Source organism: Giraffa tippelskirchi, chromosome 13 (assembly GCF_054371585.1).
Source record: "Giraffa tippelskirchi isolate mGirTip1 chromosome 13, T2T-mGirTip1v1.2.pri, whole genome shotgun sequence".
NCBI lineage: Eukaryota > Metazoa > Chordata > Mammalia > Artiodactyla > Giraffidae > Giraffa > Giraffa tippelskirchi.
The window spans coordinates 58182855-58188854 of NC_137287.1; positions in this window are offsets into that span (position 1 = coordinate 58182855).

Below are 6000 nucleotides of genomic sequence, written 5' to 3' on the forward strand. Positions count from 1 at the left end.
GCCATTTACTTTGTTGTTTTGAGTTCGTGTTGAAACATCCTTTCTGTGTTTCCTGTTTAGAGAAGATCCTTTAGCATTTGTTGGAGAGCTGGTTTGGTGGTGCTGAATTCCCTCAGCTCTTGCTTGTCTGTAAAGCTTTTGAATTCTCCTTCATATCTGAATGAGATCCTTGCTGGGTACAGTAATCTGGGTTGTAGATTATTCTCTTTCATTACTTTAAGTATGTCCTGCCATTCCCTTCTAGCCTGAAGGGTTTCTATTGAAAGATCAGCTGTTATCCTTATGGGGATCCCCTTGTGTGTTATTTGTTGTTTTTCCCTTGCTGCTTTTAATATTTGTTCTTTGTGTTTGATCTTTGTTAATTTGATTAATATGTGTCTTGGGGTGTTTCGCCTTGGGTTTATCCTGTTTGGAACTCTCTGGGTTTCTTGGACTTCTGTGACTATTTCTTTCCTCATTTTAGGGAAATTTTCAACTATTATCTCCTCGAGTATTTTTTCATGGCCTTTCCTTTTATCTTCTTCTTCTGGGACTCCTATGATTCGAATGTTGGGGCGTTTCATATTGTCCCAGAGGTCCCTGAGGTTTTCCTCGTTTCTTTTGATTCTTTTTTCTTTTTTCCTCTCTGCTTCGTTTATTTCCATCATTCTATCTTCTACCTCACTTATCCTATCTTCTGCCTCCGTTATTCTACTGTTGGTTCCCTCCAGAGTGTCTTTTATCTCCTTTATTTCATTATTCATTCTATATTGACTCCTTTTTATTTCTTCTAAGTCCTTAATAAACATTTCTTGCATCTTCTCAATCTTTGTCTCCAAGCTATTTATCTGTAACTCCATTTTGCTTTCAAGATTTTGGATCATTTTTATTATCATTATTCTAAATTCTTTTTCAGATAGATTCCCTATCTCCTCCTCTTTTGTTTGGTTTTGTGGGCATTTCTCATTTTCCTTTACTTGCTGAGTATTTCTCTGCCTTTTCATCTTGTTTAGATTGCTGTATTAGGCGTGGCCCTTCTGTATTCTGGTAGTATGAAGTTCCTCTTTATTGTGGAGGTTCCTCACTGTGGTTGGGGTTGGACAGGTGGCTTGTCAAGGCTTCCTGGTTGGGGGAGCTTGTGTCGGTGTTCTGGTGGGTGGAGCTGGATTTCTGCTCTCTAGAGTGCAATGGAGTGACCAGTATTAATTTTTGAGATGTCTATGGATTTGGTGTGCCTCTGGGCAGCCTGTATATTGATGCTCAGGTCTATGTTCCTGCGTTGCTGGAGAATTTGCGTGGTATGTCTTGCTCTGGAACTTATTGGCTCTTGGGTGGAGCTTGGTTTCAGTGTATATGTGGAGGCTATTGGATGGTCTCTTATTAATTAATGTTTCCCCTGGCTTTCAGTCTTATTCTTGCAGTAGCCTCAAGACTTCTCCTTCCACACAGCATCAATAATAAAACTTTTAGGTTAATGGTGAAAAGATTCTCCACAGTGAGGGATACCCAGAAAGGTTCACTAAGTTACATGGAGAGATGAGGTGGGGGGGGTGAGGTGACCGGGGGGGGTGAGGTGACCAGGAGGGGAAGAGGGGAATTCAAATGTGGAGAGAGCAATCTAGCCAGTAAGCACTTCCCTCTGTGCTTTCCACAGTTTGGAACCCTCAGAGTGGTTCACAGAGATACATAGAGAGGGGGGAGGAAGGTAATAGAGGTGAGCATGAGTAGAAAGGGAGGAATCAAGAGGGGAGAGAGAGATCTGGGCAGTATCCTGTTCCTGAAGTGTTCTCCGGTACCCAGATCACCCTCAGAGATTCACAGATTTGGGTTGAGAAGAGAAGGAGGAGGGTGGGAGATAGAGGTTCCCTGGGGGAGAAGAAAGAGCATCAATAGGGGGAGAGAGTTATCAGGCCAGTGATCACACTCCTGAGTAAAAATGGGTCCTAAAGATTGGGTTCTTAAATGTACAAAATTGATATCAAATATGTAAGACAAAGATTAAAAATCTAGAGGTTAGACTCTTATAAAACTTACAATGTAAAAAAAAAAGAAAAAAGGAAACAGTGTAAAAAGAAAAAAAAACAGTAAAACAGTAAAAAAAAGAAACAGTAAAAAAAAGTAAAACTGGAAAAAAACAGTAAAAAAAAGAAAACACAAAAGGTATAAGATATACGTATGTAGTTTGCTTCAAAAATAGGGTTTGTTTTTTTTTTTGCAAGTTAATAGTGGGTTATGAAAATGAAAGTTAAAGGTGTAATAGTGGACTTGAAGAAAAAGGAAAGAAGAGAAAAAAAAATTTTTTTAATTAAAAAAAATAATAATGATAGTAAAAAAATATATATCCCGGACTTTCTCTGGAGCTGTTGTGAGCAGTGTGGGGTCTGCTCAGTTTCAGATAGATCCTTATTCCTGCTTATACTTTTCAAGATCTATAGGTCCTTTTCAGTGCAGTCGGTATTAACTACAGGGATTTTAATCTGTTGGCCTGTCCCTTCCAAAGCGCTTCCCTCTATTTGGCTTCTGTTTGGAGATCTCTTCAGTATCTAATTTCCGCCCTGCAACAAAGCGGTGGAGGTGATCTCTTTAGGTTCGCTTGTTCAATCGTGCTGTGGGGAGGAAGGAACACTGCGAATCTGGCGTGTGTGTGGTGAGCTCGCAGTGTCTCGGCCGCACTGGGTTCGCCCCCGCTCACGGCGTGTGTGCTTTCCCCGTCTACCCTGCTCAGGCTTCAGGTTACTCCGCCGGGGAGTGGGCCGGGGAGTGGGCCCTGAGATGCGTGCACTTCCCAGGTCTAAGCCACTCAGGTTCAGGCTCCCGGTTACTCCACAAAGGCGCAGACTCGGTTTCGCCCACGGCTTGTCCCTTTCCCGGTCGGAGCTGCTCAGGCGGCCAGGAGTTTGGTGAACGCGCTCCCCCCTGTTGGGGCGGTGCGGCTTATCACCTCCCTGGTCCCCGCCTCGGTTTACGGGCGCGCCCGGCTCCGGTGTGCTTTGTGTCGGTTCTGGGGAGCTGGTCTCTGGCTGCGACCCTCCCGGCGGCTATCGACCCTCCGGGATCTCAGGCAGTCTTTGCTTAGAAACTGGGAGCCTGTTTGCAGTTTGGTAGGGGGTGCCCTCTCTGGGGCCGAGTTTGCCCCTTTCCGGCTCTGGCGGGCCCCGCCTGCCCGCTGTGTCCGGCGGGGGATGGGGCGGTCCGCAGCCGGCTAGCTCTCCTCTGGTATCGCTCAGTCCTTTGTTCTGTGAGCGGGCCGGCAGTGCCCTAGAGTTGGGCTTTTCGCGGGATAGTTCTCTCTCTCTGGCTGTCCCACAGTTTAGACCACTATCTCACGTTAGCTCCCTCAGATTGCCCTCGGGGCACTCGGGCGCGGTCCTTACCCTAGGCAGTGCCGCCCGCTCCTCTCCGTTCAGCCCCCACTTGCTGGTAGCGGATGATGCGAGCGTCTGGGGTTCTTTGCTGGGAGTTGCTTTAGGCACGTAATCTGTGGATTTTATTTATTTTTTCCCTCAACTTTCTTTATAGTCCAAATCTCACCTCTGTACATGACTACTGGAAAAACCATAGCTTTGACTAGATGGACCTTTGTCAGCAAAGTATTATCTCTGCTTTTTAATATGCTGTCTTGGTTGGTCATAGCTTTTCTCCCAAAGAGTAAGCATCTTTTAATTTCATGGCTGCAGTCACCATCTGTAGTGATTTTGAAGACCAAGAAAATAAAGTCTGTCACTGTTTCCATTGTTTCCCCAACTATTTGCCATGAAGTGATGGGAACGGATGCCATGATCTTAGCTTTTTGAATGTTGAGTTTTAAGCCAGCTTCTTCACTCTCCTCTTTCACTTTCATCAAGAGGCCCTTCAGATCCTCTTCACTTTCTGCCATAAGGGATGCTACCTTGCAGAATGCTAATTCCATCTTTTCCTTCTTTATCTGTGCCCTTCGACAGGGAGCTGACTGCTGCCTCTGCGGCTCCTGGGCTGAGTATCTTGACCGTTTCTCCTTGATGGTGTTCACGTGAGAGGCAAAAGTTGAATTTGAGAAGTGTATAATTGCCAGTATAAAAAAAACTTCACATTCATTGTGGAGAATTTTAGTGTATTTCATTAATAGCAAGGGTTGTCTTCACTTTTCCCCCTCTCTTTACTGTTTCAGAGTTTTAGAATTTTCTCATCGGTTATCTCTTTTTATCTCCCATACCCAGCCCTACTTTCCAGGGCTTCACCCTCCTACAGGTCTCCTACTCTGCTCAGAGTTAATTTTCAGTGCTTTTGTCTGAGGACAAACTCTATAGCCCTGTCTAATAGGCTTTTCATTAATTACCCCATAACTACCCAGTGACCACTCTGATTCCTGGTACTTGCTTTCACTACAGCAGCACTTTTCTCTGTGTGGGTCTGTTGTTTATACTACTCTCGTTTCTCACTCAGGTCTGTCTCATCTGCTTCCTATTGTCCATCTTAGGATGTGTGAATGGATCTTATTATTTTTCTTCTTACAGTTCCATTATTGATTTACATGTTTTATTATATATACATACATTTAAATGAGAATCTTAAAAGGGGAAGTAGACAGTTATGCTTAGTCTACTATGGTGAAGAGAAAGTCTGGCAGAATCTGACCAAGCAGGACTAGCTGAATCAACTTTCAATGACAACTTCCTTCTCCTCTGTCATTTTCCATTAATGAAGTTACATGATCTAGAAATGAGAGAACTGTGTCTCCAGCGCAGTGGCTCTGTGACTTAGTTCTGGACAGTGAGATGTAAGCAGAAAGCTTCGGTGGGGAGGGTTGGCTGAAAGCCCCTTAGCTTTTCTGCCCCCTTCATCCATTACATTTTCTTTCTCTCTCCTATCATCTGGCAACCATTACAGGTAAAAGTACAGGAGGTTTCCCTGGTGGTCCAGTGGTTAAGAATCCACCTGCCAAAGCAGGAGACATAGTTTTGATCCCTGGTCCGGGAACAAAGATCCCACATGCCTCGGGGAAACCAAGCCCATGTGCCACAACTACTGAGCTGGTGCTCTCCAGCTCATGCTCCATAATAACAGAGGCCTCCACAATGAGAAGGCTGCACACTGAAACCAGGCAACAGCCCCTGCTTGCCACAACTAGAGTAAACCTAATCGCAGCAATGATGATCCAGCACAGCCAAAAATAAATTAAAGAAAAACAAAGGAAGTACAAGCAGCAAAGGATGTAATCCAACGTCCTAAGGATGCTGGAACATAAAGATCTTGGTCTCTGATGGTACAGATGAAGAGCTCAACAAATGTGAACTATACTTTCCTCAGGCTTTCCTTCAGCGGGAGGCAGCAATCCTATATTTTATTTTAAAGCTACTTGTCATCAGAAGAGCTGTGTGCAGGCTTCACCTTCAAATCTCACTCCTCAATGTGCCAACATACACAAGCCACTGTTTTGTTTACTTGTATTTGAAGGAACTGTTTGATTGCAAGCCACAGAAATCCAGTTTGATGAACGTTAAGAAAACAATGTATTGACCCAGGTACCTAATATACAGCACTTCTATTAGGAAGGGCAGAGGAGAGCTACAAGATCCTAAAACTGGACTTTGTGAGTGCTTGTACTCTATATCTCTTTTCTCAGATACTGTCTGCAGGGAGATTTTATTCTCTGACTTTAGCTTTACTGTATGAAAGGACATATGTTCTTGGACTGCTCTGTACCGACATATATGTACAGCTCATGATCAAAGAGAAAAAGCACCTTCTTTTAATTATCTATGTTTGAAAGTCTCCAAGGAGCTTGCCTGCAAGGTTGGTTTGGGTCACAAGCCCAGCCCAGGAGCTACTGTTCTTGTTTGTTACACAAGGCAAGCGGGTCAAGACATTTGGGGTCATAAACTGACCCTTGTGACCAGAAGGGCAGCATTCTATGTTCACTATACTCCTCTGGGGCAGGGGGCAAGGTGAGATGGATGGACTCTGTGGAGTCAACACAATGGACAGATGTCTACATTATATATTATTTTTCACCATAGGTATAGTGATAATATGAATCTCATA